Raw genomic sequence first — 16,505 nt, 5'->3', positions numbered from 1 at the left:
CAAATTTTTTCACAACTTGTGACTCTGTAATTGCACTCTTTCTTCTGTCAGTTATCAGCTGTTACTTTTAGCTTGCTTTAGAAAAAAAGTGTAAAAAGGTTTATTTGATTAAAGTTCATTCTAAGTTTTATTAAAAATGCATTTACTTTCTTTTAAAAAATCCGCAATTACTTTTTGGGCAACCCAATACATTTTATAAGGCAAAACGACTCGTCTGCCACAAAAACGGGTCATTAAAAGCATGTGAGCCCAAACAAATGCCTAAATTGTGCTTAATAAACACAGTCTTTAGTAAAAAAATAAAAATTCTATTTTTCCAAAAAAAAATGTATAATATATACAAAATTTTACAGAGAAAGCAAGAAAAAATTAATCTTAACAATAGTGCATCATAACATTTATGTTGCTGTGCGAAAAAATGCAATTTCTAAGCTAGTTGAGATGTTTAGTAAAATGAATTTTTCCACCCTCGAAAATTAAACTTATGATGATTATGATTATTATGATTTTTCATGATTTATCTGTAAATTTTTTTCATTCTTAATAAATTGTAACCACCAACTTAGGGGAGTGGTATTGAAAACAATTAAGGATTTTGTAAGTAGCACGAAATCCTAACTTAAGATTTTCTTTTTATAGGTTACTTTCTATTTTTTAGAGCGCACAACAAGCCGATTACTTGGATTTTGTAAGTAGCACGAAATCCTAACTTAAAATCTTCTTTTTAGAGGTTAGAGAGGTTAGGCGCACAACAAGCCGATTACTGGCTAGGGGTATGTCCATAGTGGCATGGGGGGGATTACTATCTGCACCCTCTTTTCAACCTAACCTAACCTAAATAAATTGTAAAGGAAAAACGAGTGGTTTTCAGAGCATCATAAAGGGAAAACGAGTCGTTTGCTCAGACAACAGCTCTTGTCTGAACATAGTATTATTGTTAAGATTTATTTTCTTTTGCTATATCTGTAAAATTTTGGTTTATTTAGAATTTTTGAATGTTAATAGGCAAAATTTGCAATTTAAGTTCACATTCTTTGAATGACTAGTTTTTGTGGAAAACGAGTCATTTTGCCTTTATAAATTGTAAAGAAACGGCGAGTCGTTTGGTTTGAACATAGTATTAGATAATTCCAAACCCACAAAATGTGCAAAAGCCTTGTCTGCCATGTACTTTTTTTTGGAAATTTATCTGGTAGTGTTGAAATACTTTCTTTAAATCTTAGCAGGCTAGCTGGACTTTCTGTAGCCTTTTGCCTTTTCATGGATTTTTACTTACTTGGCCGATAATGCTTCAGCTAATTGATTGAGAAGAATGGTATTAGTAAGCTCTAGAAGTTTGCGCTTTTTTGTGTATGTTGAACACTCTTCTAGGTTTTGAAGATCTTCCTGCGATTGGGTTCATTGTTTTCAATGGTTTCGAAGTGTTTTAAAATTTTGTGCATTAATTCAGCCATTTACGGCTTTTTTCAAAAATAAGTTTTTAATCGTTTCATATTCATTTATATTTACTTTATTTGGAAGCTGAAGATCGTCAAAATTGCTTAAAGCATTCAAAACAGCTGATTTGAATGATTGTTCATCATGCGAGCTTTGAAAAAGCCTAAACTGTTCTAAGTTTTGTATAGTCACCTTCAATTTTACTAATAAAATTAATAAATTTATAATTTGTGTGTAATTCTCATATTCTCAACTTGGTTTACATTAAGATTTAGATCCAACAAAGAACAGTTTGGGCTTATGTTGTAACTTCATCGATTAACATATATGAAATTCAGCACTTTTTTCGCGAGTTATTTTATACATATGTTCAATACATATGTATCACTCAATTTGGAAAATGTATCATAAAACCTGCAACTCCAAACTGATATCAACGAAATTAAATACACAATTTTGTGTTGTCAAAATTTCATTATGTGTCAAATTTCGTCTAAATCGGTCATTATATAGATGTGGTTTATAATAATGAGTCAGTTCTTTTTCATGCTTTAATTTAGTCGCAGAGTGGCAGCTAGATTTTTTATAATCTCAATGATTCTTTCGGATTATTTATATTGAAACGGTTAAAAACGGTTGCTTTTTTACTGGCAATTGGGGTAAAGAGGATCCGCCCATCTTCAGATATCTACAAATGGAATATCCCAATTTCACCATGGGACCATTTTGCACATATTGATTTTTAAAAATAATTTATAGTTTCCTCCTTATTATGAAATTGACCCCCCAGGTAGGCTTTGGACTACATTGGTTAATGCCATGTCAGAGATTCTCGCCAAATTATGGGAGTTACAACTTTTTCGACTGGAACATAGCCAACGACATACCAAGCATTCCTAACATACCCTATAATTAACACGTGGTTTGAACAAATGGCCAACAAAGCCTCTCTATCACCAACAGGAAATGAATTACTTAATTGACTCTCAAGTTCCACATTTGTATTTTACATTGAACAAGGACAGTGCACCTTTCACAAATGACTTATTTACATTACCGATTTTTAATATGCCAATTATAACAAGTAAAAAGGCGTTAAGTTCGGCCGGGCCGAACTTTGGATACCCACCACCTCGGGTATATATGTAAACCACCTTTCATCAAAATTCAGTGAAAATTTCACACCTTATGACCCATATGAGTTATATCAAAACATGTTCCGATTTGGACCAAATACTAATAAGTACAGTACCTATATCTAAAAATTAACCGATCTGAACCATATACGACACGGATGTTGAAAAGCCTAACATAAGTTACTATGTAAAATTTCATTGAAATTGGATTATAAATGCGCTTTTTATGGGGCAAAGACTTTAAATCGAGAGATCGGTCTACATGGCAGCTATATTCAAATCTGGATCGATCTGGGCAAAATTGAAGAAGGACGTCGAAGAGCCTAACTAAACTCACTGTCTCAAATTTCAGCGACATCGGACAATAAATGCGTCTTTATGGCCCCAAAACCTAAAACCTAGATATCGGTCTATATGGCAGCTATATCTAAATTTGGACCGATCTGTGCGATATTGCAGATGTATGTCAAGGAGCTTAACTTAACTCACTGTCCCAAATTTCGGCGACATGGACAATAAATGAGCATTTTATGGGCCCAAAACCTTAAATCAAGAAATCGGTCTATATGGCAGCTATATCCAAATCTGAACCGATCTGGGCCAAATTGAAGTAAGATGTCGAGGGGCCTAACGCAACTCACTGTCCCAAATTTCAGCAAAATCGGGTTATAAATGTGGCTTTTATGGGCCTTACACCATAAATCGGAGGATCGGTCTATATGGCAGCTATATCCAAATCTGAACCGATCTGAGCCAAATTGACGAAGGATGTCGAAGGGCCTAACAAAACTCACTGTCCCAAATTTCAGCAAAATCGGGTAATAAATGTGGCTTTTATGGGCCTAACACCATAAATCGGAGGATCGGTCTATATGGCAGCTATATCCAAATCTGAACCGATCTGGGCCAAATTGACAAAGGATGTCGAAGGGCCTAACAAAACTCACTGTCCCAAATTTCAGCAAAATCGGGTAATAAATGTGGCTTTTATGGGCCTAACACCATAAATCGGAGGATCGGTCTATATGGCAGCTATATCCAAATCTGAACCGATCTGGGCCAAATTGACAAAGGATGTCGAAGGGCCTAACACAACTTACTGTCCCGAGTTTCAGTGGAATCGGATAAAAGATGTGGCTTTTATGGTCCTTATACCCTAAATCGGAGGGTCGGTCTATATGGCAGCTATATCCAAATCTGAACCGATCTGAGCCAAATTGGCGAAGGATGTCGAAGGGCCTAACACAACTCACTGTCCCGAATTTCAGCAAAATCGGATAATAAATGTGGCTTTTATGGGCCTAAGACCCTAAATCGGCGGATCGGTCTATATGGGGGCTATATGAAGATATAGTCCGATATAGCCCATCTTCGAACTTAACCTGCTTATGGACAAAAAAAGAATCTGTGCAAAATTTCAGCTCAATATCTCAATTTTTAAAGACTGTAGCGTGATTTCAACAGACAGACGGACAGACGGACGGACATGCCTAGATCGTCTTAGATTTTTACGCTGATCAAGAATACATATACTTTATAGGGTCGGAAATGGATATTTCGATGTGTTGCAAACGGAATGACAAAATGAATATACCCCCATCCTTCGGTGGTGGGTATAAAAATAAGCAAAATATTTTCCATACTCGAATCTTTATATAAATATAGGAACAATACCGGCCGTATTTTAAAGCATACTTAAAAAAGTTCAGTAAATTTTTACTAAGTTTGTAAAAGTATCAAGTTTAATGACTAATTACAACATTTAATTTATGGTTTTGACAAATACGTAAGAGATATGAGTTTGCCAAAGTTCAAACCTTAAATATTCCTCCATTTTCCACATTTCATGCTGTTGTCTATAGTGATTAATTGTCTTATTTATTTGTCAGTTCACTCAGATTATATGATAGAGCATTGACGTTGCAAGCATTAGATTTAACAAGCATTTAGTTTCGTTACGAAAATCGCAAGTGAGTCTATAAAAGTCATTTTTATGACAGTAGACATTGTTTTTGATTATTAATAACATTGTTGAGATGAATTATACCAAAATGACCAAGCGACGTATAGAATTAAACTCTAATGACGATATTAGAAAAGTCATTGCAAGTTCCGGGAAAACGATTGGCATTGATGGAAATCAAACAAGTTACAAGGCATTACAATCGAATACAAAGTATGCCCTTTTTGAACTCAATAAATTGATCTTTATAAAACGGTATTAATTATGTCGGACACGGATATCGAGGAGCCACAAAAATTCATGGCCTTAAATTGGGAGATGGGTCCATAAAGTAGCTATATTCCAATATTCTCCCAAAGAGAAACATGCTCTTCCAAGTTTCATAGAAATCACACAAAAATCCTTTACGGCCGATCGATCCATTTGATAGATACCCTCAAATATAGTTTAATCTGAACCAAAGTCGGCAATAAAGACAAGGTTCTAGTGCAAGTCCCTGTTAAACATTTAATTAAATATGGGCTCGAGGTCTTAAATTGGGAGATGGGCCAGTATGACTGCTAAATGAAGTCCAAGCAACAGCATATTTGGCATAGGCGTCGACTGGTATCGTGTAATTGTAGTGTGTCGATCGACACGGAAACACTTCCTAATTCGGTTAAGCCATCCCTCCGTCTGTCTTTTTATGTAACCTGGTAAAATGGTCGGTTGTTATCCAACTGCGACTCAAAGAAGTATATAATGTTTTAATAATCTCGACATTCTAAATCGTTCGATCCTCGATTTTTATTCGATTGACTTGAAATTTAGAATGTGATCCACGCTTATCATTTCTGATACACACTATAAATATTTTTAAGTTTCTAGCAAACGAAGCTTTTAAACCAAAAAGTGGCAAATTTACTATTGACGTCCAGCTGTGGTATGAAATTGTACACATTTGTTTGTGGTAAGCCTTGATTGTGTTCGATCCGTTGAGTGCAGTAGACGTTTTGTTATTTCGCTCCGCGAGAATAGTCTGTAACTCGTAATAGGTATTTATTTTCGTAACAAAATCACCCATGTGAGCTGCTTATCGAAAATATTACAAGATGCAATATGGCGATTTGTAATAAAAGAAAAAAACCGGCATTTATTCCCAGGAACAGACAGGAGGTACCAGACGTTACCTTTGCATCGGAGGATATATTACAGTGGGATATATTCAGAAGTCAGAGAATGGACATTGTCTAGTGAGGAAACACAAGAACCACTCGTTGATACACATTTCCCTGCAAACTCTCCAACGGCCAACGTGGCGCCCGAAGAGGTGTAAATACTAAATTTCCCATGAACATCCCATTTAATCTCTCGATTAAAGTTTAAGCTCAATGATAAGGGGCTTCCTTACAAATATAGCCAGCATTAGTAAGGGGATAAGCACCACTGACAATTTTGTTGATGATCACGCCTGGATTTGAACCCTGGCGTTCGGCGGACATGTAAACCTCTGCGCCACGGTGGCCCGCCAGAAGAGGTAATTGATATGCGTTCGTCGGATGTTATTGGTTAAATTGTGTCTGAGTCGAAAATCGTTTGAGCGATAAAAAGTTTTGACTCCAGGCCCTGATGATGTATCGCCGGTTGAATTAAAAGCTGTGCACGATAGACTGGCACATTGATTAGGGAAATGTACCTTGCTTGTATCTGCATATCATATATCTTATTGCAAAGAGATCGCCTGTCTTCGCAACAGCATGCATATAGTAAGCGCAAGTCCACTGAAACAGCTCTTCGCGATCTAGTCGACTACATAGAGCGTTCTCTCGCTGTCAAGGTATACACAGTGGTACCATTTCTTGACATAGAATGTGCTTGCAATATTGTAAAACCGCCGTCAATCATGAAGGAGCTGGAGTTTTTAGGCATCAACACTATCGTAACCAAGTTTTTTAACTTACTTACTAAAAGATGCATTACGGCAGGCTTGGATCTGTAGATCTAAAAAGATGGGCCAGCAGAGCAACTCCTCAACGATTTGTACTGTCTTCTCTACTTTGGAATATAGCCATTAACAATATATTATTGTCTCCGGAAGAAAAAATTGTAAACGAGGTGATAACGTGGCTGTAGCGGTTAGGGGAATGTTTCCAAGCACTCTTAGTGATATACTTCAGGGAGCTCTACGTGCGATTGCTAAGTGGGCTACCGAAAATGGACTAGGCGTAAATCCGCGCAAGACAGAGGTAGTACCTTGCAGCAGGAGATACAAATTAACCACAGTGGAACCTGCATCCTTAGAAGGAGGCAATGTTGCATTTACAGAAAGCGCAAAATACCTGGGTGTTTTGCTGGACTGGAAATTGAAGTCCACCTACTGCTCAATACTTATCGGGATAGAACTGGTCATATAGAAAAGACTACCCGACCACTGCAGTGTGTATCAAGCGGAGATCCTTGAAATTAAGGAAGTGGTGGAATGACTAAGATGTAATGTAATTACGACGATTGAAAGAGATTGAAAGACGACTGCAAGAGCAAAAATTGGTGGTTTAAACCAGGGCTGCGGAGTCGAGTAATTTTGCCTGGAGTAGAATTCGAGAAAATTATCTCACAAAGTAGTAAAAAAGGTTTCAACAAAAAAAATTAAATTCTAAAAACTTTTTAGAATTTAATTTTTATTATTTTAATAGAAGACCGTTATATTCAGTTTTGCTGTTTTATTCGAGGTCTTTTTGTTTTTATTTAAATTTTTGTCAATATTACGTAAATAAAAATCGTGTTTTGTTTTTCACTTGGATATATCATATCTTGAAAATGCATTCATTCCATTGAAATATTAATAAATAAATTAAATAAAAAACAGAAAGACCCCGAGCTTGAATTGAAAAAATAAAACTGTCAAAATTTCCGAGAAATTGTTATTTAAGAAACTTTTATCAAAATATTGTTTTTAGAGAAAATGTTATTGATGTGTTGTTTTTAAAGAAACTTTCAATAATTTTTTCACAAAAATGTCATTGTAATTTAATAGAAATAAGTTCTTTTAAAATTTTGTCAGAAAAAATTTCATTCAAATTTTGTCTTTAGAAAAAAATTTAATTGAAATTTTGTTTTTAGAAAAAATTGCATTAAAGTTTTCTCTTTAAAAAAATAACATATTATGATTAAAAATTATGATAAGATCGGTTGATAAATGCACTTGAAAACGCCCTAAAAGTGAAAATCTGGCGGCACATATACATTGGAGTTATATTTAAATCTGAACCGATTTCTTTGAAATTAATTAGATATCAGAAGAGTCAGATTGGATAATCAATTAATTAATGACGAAGATTGGTTATTTAATGACGATATTATTGCAGAATTAGTCCAAATCGGACTAGCATATGTATGGGAGCTATATCTATTGTACATCTGAACCGATTTCTTTCATTTTCTTTCTCCTGGCCAAAAAAAAATGCCTGTAACGAATTTGTACAAAAATTAACATGGACAGAAAGAGAGACAGACAGACAGACGGACGGGAGACCGACCAACGAATAGACTTACTTAACCCAATAACGACGAATGGGTAGAAAAATACCCAAGAAAATGTCTCGCTCGAGTAATCTAACGAAACTTGAATTGGGGTAAAGTGGACGAATGAAACTAGTTAAAAACTTTTTCCTGTCATATAAGGTTATGTTTTTGGGGGAAAATTTGGCTTGTCGAAAGTCAGCAATTTGTATACCGTCCACCATAGGTATACTAATTTCGTCATTCCGTTTGTAACTCCTCAAAATAAAATATACATATTCTTGATCGTCATGAGATTTTAAGTCGATCTAGCCATGTCCGTTCGTCTGTCTGTCAAGTCAATCTAACTTTCGAAGGAGTAAAGCTAGGCGCTTGAAATTTTACACAAATACTTCTTATTAGTGTAGGTCGGTTGGGATTGTAGATGGGAAAAATCGGCTCATTTATATAGTTACCATATCAACCGATCTTGGATCTTGACTTTTTGACTAAAATTTTGCACGTGCTGTTTTGATATGACTTCCAACAACAAGTGTGCCAAATATGATTTAAATCAATCCATAACCCCATATAGCTGCCATATAAACTAATCTTCCGATTAGATTTCTTGAGCTTCTAGAGAGCGCAATTCTTATCTGATTGGGCTAAATTTTTTTACATGGCGTTGAGGAATGACTTCCAACAACTTCGACAAATATGGTCTAAATCAGTCCATAGCCTATATGGCGGCTATGGACTGATTTAAAACGATCTTCAGATTAGACTTCTTGAGCTTCTAGAGGGCGCATTTCTCTTGAGGGGCGACTTGCAATAGCTGTGCTAAGTGTGGTCTAAATCAGTCCATAACCTCAAATAGCCGCCATATAAACTAATCTACTGATTAGACTTCTTCAGCTTCTAGAGAGCGCAATTCTTATCTGATTTCGCTAAAATTTTTTACATGGCGTTGAGGAATGACTTTCAACAACTGCGCCAAGTATGGTCTAAATCAGTCCATAGCCGCCCTATAAACCGATCTCCCGATTAGACTTCTTGAGCTCCTAAAGGGGGCAATTCTAATCACATTTGTCTGAAATGTTCCATATATCGCAACAACTGTGCTAAGTGTGGTCTAAATCAGTCCATAACCTGATATAGCCGCCATATAAACCGATCTCCCGATTAGACTTCTTGAGCTTCTAGAGGGCGCAATTTTTCTCCAATTTGGTTGCATACGTCGTTTTGATATGACTTCCAACAACTGTGCCAAGTATGGTTAAAGTTGGTTGATAACCAGATATACCTGCCATAGAAACTGATCTCCCAATTTGACACTCTGAGCCACTTTTACTCGATTTACTGGCAATTTTTGAGTTAGTCCATATCGGTCAAGTTATTGATGTAGCTCATATATATATTGAAAAGATCATTCAAAGAACTTGATAAATGTGATCCATGGTGGAGGGTACATTCTCAAAAAATCAACAAAAATAGTTCTCAAAATTCTTAGGAGTGAGATTTATGGAAACCAATTTTAGGGTCTTGTTGCCTTTGATGGTGCCTTTACTAAAAACAATAACTTAGTGGCCCTTGAAAAGCAGGTGCGAAATGGTTATAAAATTATATGAAAAAAAATTTTTTGTTATGTAAGCAAATAAGCTTAGGAAATAAGAAGAATTTTCTTTGTAATTTATTTTCAAAAATTTTTACTATTTTTTTTAAATTTTGTTGAAAAAAGTAATTGAAAAAATTAAGTGCTCGGAGACGTCTCCGGAGTCGAGCAATCTTCCCGAGTAAAAATTGCTCGACTCCGGAGTACTGGTTTAAACCGCATGTGTATACTGCAGTTGTCAGACCCATAATGCTATATGGTGTTTTGGTCTGGTGGACGGCGCTACTACTGTTCGAAACTCAGCCGGATCCAAAGAATGGCTTGTTTGTGTATAGCAGCCGCACTGAGGACGACACCATATGATGCAATGAATTTAATGCCACAACTAATTCCTCTGGACATTGTGGTTAGACAAATTGCGGCCACTGCTGTGAGGCTTAGGGAGCTTTCTCTTTGGTTATGCGGCACCTACGGACACTGAATTGTCCATGATACAATGCCAGGCAGTGTGGATTACACAATGCCTGAGCCTCTTTTTGATAAAAAATACTATACAACTATTCCTGATAGAACCTATTGGAACTATTGGGTTGCCCAAAAAGTAATTGCGGATTTTTCATATAGTCGGCATTGACAAATTTGTTCACAGCTTGTGACTCTGTAATTGCATTCTTTCTTCTGTCAGTTATCAGCTGTTACTTTTAGCTTGCTTTAGAAAAAAAGTGTAAAAAATGTATATTTGATTAAAGTTTATTCTAAGTTATATTAAAAATGCATTTACTTTCTTTTAAAAAATCCGTAATTACTTTTTGGGCAACCCAATACAATACCCCTGGTAATAGAAGTTACATAGACTTCTATACGGATGATTCCAAACTAGGCAACCAGGTTGGTTTTGAAGAATTTGGAATGGTCCTATCGAGAAGGTTACCCGACCACTGCAGTGTGTATCAAGCGGAGATCGTTGTAATTAATTCCGATCTTTTAATTTAAAAATCCTGATCTATGCTGAAATATTGTACAATGACTTCAGTACGTTATGAAAATGTATCAATAATCCAAAAAAAATATTGTGCAATTTCCAACCATTCCCCAAAATTGTAATGCTGTTTCTTTTCGACCGCATCAAAGATAAATAAAATATGTGTTGCTAATAGTAAAAAGTCATTAAATATATTCATTTGAAAAGAATGAGAGAAAGGAATGAAAATAAGCTTCGGGTAAATTATGGAAATGAATGTAATTGAATGCATCTACTTAAGAGATGCTTTTTTAATTTTTTTTCGCAAAAAAATTCATCTTGAGTACGAGGGTAATATTTATTTTCAATTTAAACATTTACACTTTCTGAACAGGACGGACAGAATTGTAATCTTGCCAATTTATTAACCAGCTAGAATTATAAATACACTTTGGTTTTGAAATAAGCGATAAGAATTCACACACTTATTTAAATTTTGCATTTAAATGTATGCAATTACAATGGTGACTACAAAAACTGGTAGTGTTTACGAGACACAGTTTGCAAAATCTATTGTATTTTGCTCATATCTAATTATGTTGCTAAAGATTGTGCAGAGCAACCAACCAATTCTTTGTCACAGAGTTTAATTCATTTTCCAATACGATACAAATTTCTTGATTCTGATTGTCGTAATCAGTGTTGGCGTTTTCGATAGCACCTACCAAATTTGGTAGAGCTCGGTTCTTTTGATAGTTGGTATGGGACCCTAATGCACAGTGTGTTCAATATGACGAAGGCTGAAAATTTCTTCTCAAGGTTTTTTTACCGCCAACAATTTGTAGCCTATACTAATCTTTCTTCTTATATATAAAAATCAATTTGTGTTTGTTTGTAGGTTTGTTTGTTTGTATGTTTGTGTGTTCCTTATAGACTCAGAAACGGCTGAACCGACCACGTGGTGATAATAGGGTACTAAATTTTTTGATATCTGAAGGGGGGGCGGACCCTCCCCCTTACCCTAATTTTCAGAAACGCCAGATCTCGAAGATGAGTGGTGCGATTTAAGCGAAATTTTGTGTGCTCTCATATAGTACCCCAGGAATAAAAATTTGGTATCCAAATTGCGGATGGGGTACCTAGGGGCGCCGCCCCACCCTAAAACCTACCAAACACATATTTAGACCAATCACGACAATATGGGACTCAAATGAAAGGAATTTAGGATAAAAAAACGTATCTGATATCCATTTGTCGAACCAAGTGCTAGGGGGACCACCCAACCCCCAAAACACCCCTAAATCAGACATATTTACCGACCATGGCAATATGGGAGTCAAATGAAAGGTATTTGCGAGTGGAATACGAATCTGATATCCAAATGTGGGACCACGTTTCTGGGTGTCCACCCCTTCCCCAAAACACCCCCCAAACAGGACTTATTTACTGACCATGGGAATTTGGGGCTTAAATAAAAGGTATTTGAATGTAGAATACGAATCTAATATCCAAATATGGGACCAAGTGTTTGGGGTGCCGCCTCTCCCCGAATATATCCCCCAAGGGGACAAATTTACGACCATAAGAATATAGGGCTCAAATGAAAGGTCTTTGGGAGTAAAGCACGAATCTGATATGAATATTCGGGAAAAGTGTCTATGGGGCCACCTCACCCCCACAACACCACCCAAATAGGAAGTTTTTGCTAACTATTGCAATATTAGGCTCAAATAATATGGTTTTTAGAGTAGAACACGAATCCGATATATATTTTCAAGGCCAACTCATTGAGTGGCCGCCCATCCCCAAAAACACCCCCTTAGCCGGTCATGATTGCCGACTATGGAAATATGGGGCTCAAATTAAAGGTATTTGGGAGTAGACCACGTATCTGATATCAACATTAGGAACCAACTGTCAAGGGAACGTACCACCACCATAACAACCCCCAAATAGGACGTATTTGCTCACCAAGACAATTTGGGTCTTAAAGAGAGTGGAACTATATATTTATAGTTTTTAGGGCCAATACCCCAAAAAGAACATATTTGGTGACTTTTACATAAGGAGTTTAAATGGGACTAAAAAACGAATTTAATATCCAATTTTGAGGCCAATTGCAATATGCGGTTCAAATAAATGATATATAGTTATATGAGAATGGAGCACGTTGCTGATATATTTTCAGGGCTTAGTGTTTGGGAGACCACCCCAATCCCCAAAACACCCCTAAATCGGGCATATTTACCGACCATTTCAAAGTGGAGCTTAAATGGAAGATATTGAGGGGTGGAGTAAGAATTAATACCCACTTTCGGAACCAATTTTCTGGTGGTCTACCCCTTTCCCAAAATACCCCACAAACAACAATTTTTTACTGACCATCGCAATGTTGGGGCTTAAACAAAGGTATTTGGGAGTAGAATACGAATTTGATATCCAAATGTAGGACCATGTACAATATTTAGGGCATCACCCCTTCCCCAAAACACCCCCAAAGGGTAAACATTTTTCGACCATGCCAATATGTGGCTCAAATGAAAGGTATTTGAGATTAGAAAACGAATTTGATAACCTATTTTGGGTCCATGTGTTTGGGGGACGCCTCATCGTGATATACTATTTTCGTAGCATGGTATTTCACTAAAAGCTCCTTAATTGTCGAAAGTAAATATTCTAAGGAAACTTTTGTTCAATATAAAGTAAAAGAAGGCGCAGCGGAGCGGGCTCGGGTCAGCTAGTTGTTTTATAAAAATTAACTTTTTTGTGCAAATAATTTACGAAACAGAGAAGGTTAAAAATTTTTACTGGACATTTTAGGTTTTGAGCATGATAAAATAATGCTGTTATCTGACAAGCATTATGTATTTGTCGTATGTCTTGTCAATTGTACATCGTCTGATACATATGAAACACTTTATTTGAAAAACTCATTTAGGAATAAATATCTTATTTAAGTTTGTTCGTGCCTTCTTCTTTTGGTTTTAAAATCTTATTCAGATTTCAATGCGGGATATTGTCCGGCTATAGATCATTTCGTTTAATACTTTCTATTCAAAGAATAGCACAGCAAAGAACTTTCAAAAGTAAGGCAAAATGTGTAATGTCGCTTAAATGTATTTGACCGTCTATCTGTATCGCGATCTCATATTTGACAAGAATCTTCATCTGCAGAATTTGTCAAATGGATCATGGTGCTTTATATACCAACCAAACTAGTTGCAATGCTTTCTATTCAAAGAACAGTACAGAAAAGGATTTCGAAAGTAACGAACCGCTCATACCATCCAAATGTAATTGAGTGTTAACACCGCCCATATAGCAGTCGCAAGGTCCATAGGGTGTTTTGACCATTTTCTAATAATAAAATATTTGAGCGCTACGATACAAGCCCCAATTATTTCATTATTTCAAAGCAAAAATGAAATAACCCTTTATGAAACAAGTTAAAAGGCGTTAAGTTCGGCCAGGCCGAACTTTGGATACCCACCACCTCAGGTATATATGTAAACCACTTTTCGTCAAAATCCGGTGAAAAATGCATACCTTATGCCCCATAGCAGCTATATCGAAATATGTTCCGATTTGGGCCAAACACTAATAAGTACAAGTCATTGTTCAATTGTATATAACAAATTATTGCTCTTTTTAGTAGCTACATCTAAAAATAAACCGATCTGAACCATATACGACAAGGATGTCGAAAAGCCTAACATAAGTCACTGTGTCAAATTTCAGTGAAATCGGATTATGAATGTGTTTTTTATGGGGCCAACACCTTAAGTCGAGATATCGGTCTATATGGCAGCTATATCCAAATCTGGATCGATTTGAGCCAAGTTGCAGAAAAATGTCGGATAATAAATGTGGCTTTTATGGGCCTAAGACCCTAAATCGGTGGATCGGTTTGTATGGGGGCTATATCAAGATATAGTCCCATATAGCCCATCAAAGTGAAAATAAGCAAACGGGGTGACCTGGGAATATTGGAAACCAAGCAACGGTTCTGATTGGTTTTGATTTTGAAAAATCCAGACTTATCTTGATCTTCCTTCATCTCAAATGTGGACACAATTCTCCCCGCGGTGGCACCTGGGTAGCTACCATTAACAACCGTTTAAGGTAGTAAGCTAAAATGTGCAGAACGATGAAAAGATTGGTTGAAGCGTCGGGTTAGTAGCCCATCACCCGTAAAACTTGAAGATATTACTTTGAAAAACGAAGAAGATTAAAACGACTATGATGAGGACCCCCGCAAAAGTTTTAAAGACCATGATTTGCGCATCTGCACGTGGAAGATCCGCACTGTTTATAGAGAGGGTGGAGTATACGCACTGGCGGATGTATTGGAGAAATACAGAGAAGACATTACTACCATACAGGAAGTGCGATGGCTCGGGAAGGGCTCCACAACCGAAAGATGACGTCCTATTTTGTAGCTGCCATGCAACGAGACAGGAATTTGGCTGTGGATTTGTGGGAAGCCGGAGACTGAAACACCTTGTCTCAATTTTACTCCGGTGGACGAGAGGCTAGCCAAAAATGCAAATTTTTCCCATGAACATTCCACTAAGGCACAAGTGCAAACATATCACATATCAATGAGTGCAGTCCGATTCAAGTTTAAGCTCAATGATAAGGGGCCTCCCTTTTTTAGCCTAGTCCGAACGGCGTGCCGCACTGCGACATCTCTTTGGAGAGGGGAAAACCACCGCTGAAAATTTTTTTTCTGATGGTCTCGCCAGGATTCGAACCCAGGCGTCCAGCGTCATAGTTGGACATGCTAACCTTTGCGCTACGGTGACCGAGAGGCTAGCCACAATCCGTATAAAAATCAAATTCTTCAACATCAGCCCTATTTGCTACCATACCATAATGGATGGAAGGAATTCAAACAGAGTGTTAGATGTACGATCAAACCGAGGGGCGAACATCGATTCGAATCATTACATTGATGCAGCAAAGGTTCGCACACGTCTAAGCGTGGCGAGAAAAGTACGATCTGACACTCCACGGAAGATGCAAACACAACAGGTGGCAACGGCATACTCCATACCATTGCTCACTCCATTGAAAAAGCCGCTACATCCGTACTTGCGTACCAAAGGCCTCCCCCAAGGAACTCATGGTATGACCAGGAGTGCCAAAAAACAACTGAAGCCGAGAATGCGGCATACAGGGCAACATTACAGTCAGTAGCAATGAGCCAGATGAAGGAGAGATATCGGGAGAAAAGGAGAGAGGAGAAACGTCTCTTCCGCAGAAAAAAGAGGAAAATGGAAACTGTTAGCGAATTAAGTTATTCAGGAGCTAGAATGAAGTCCAAAAATCCTACCAAAAAAATTAGCCATCAAACCGATGGCTTTGGTACAGCCAAATCCTCCTGCAGAGACAAAGAAGGAAATCTGGTAACTGATACAGATACAGATGGTATCCGATGATGGCGGCCATGAGTATACCATAGAACCAATCCCTGATAATGGTGTAGAATGTGTACCACCTAGTCAAAACGAGGTCCACGTAGCAGTAACTAGGCTGAAAACCAATAAGTAGGTTGCCGGCTGCATTGTTTAAGACCGGAGGCAACATATTGATCAGGCGTATGCATCAGCTCGTCTGCGTAATTTAACTAGAAGAACGCATACCCGATGATTGAATCCTCAGCATACTATGTTCCGTACACAAGAAAGGATACAAGATGGTATGTGTCAACTACAGAGGAGAAAGTCTCCCCCCATCGCGTACAAGATACTATCGGAAGTACTTAGTGAAAGATTCAAGTCTAAACTTAACGAAATAATTGAGTCCTATCAGTGTGGCCTTAGACAGGATTTGGCGCAGGTATTTACACAACGCCAAATCCTGGAAAAGACCCGAGAAGGACAAATCAACACCTACCATCTTTTCGTTGACTACAAA

The 16,505-nt window shown here is 37.2% G+C and overlaps 1 protein-coding gene across 2 annotated transcripts in view; it reads left to right on the top strand.

The window, feature by feature from the left end:
• LOC106086902 (ATP-binding cassette sub-family G member 4) overlaps positions 1–16,505 on the top strand; it is a 96,414-nt gene that overhangs the window by 32,419 nt on the left and 47,490 nt on the right. The window lies entirely within an intron of this gene.

Source organism: Stomoxys calcitrans, chromosome 3 (genome assembly GCF_963082655.1).
Source record: "Stomoxys calcitrans chromosome 3, idStoCalc2.1, whole genome shotgun sequence".
Taxonomy (NCBI): Eukaryota; Metazoa; Arthropoda; class Insecta; order Diptera; family Muscidae; genus Stomoxys; species Stomoxys calcitrans.
This window is presented reverse-complemented; position numbering and strand designations above follow the sequence as displayed.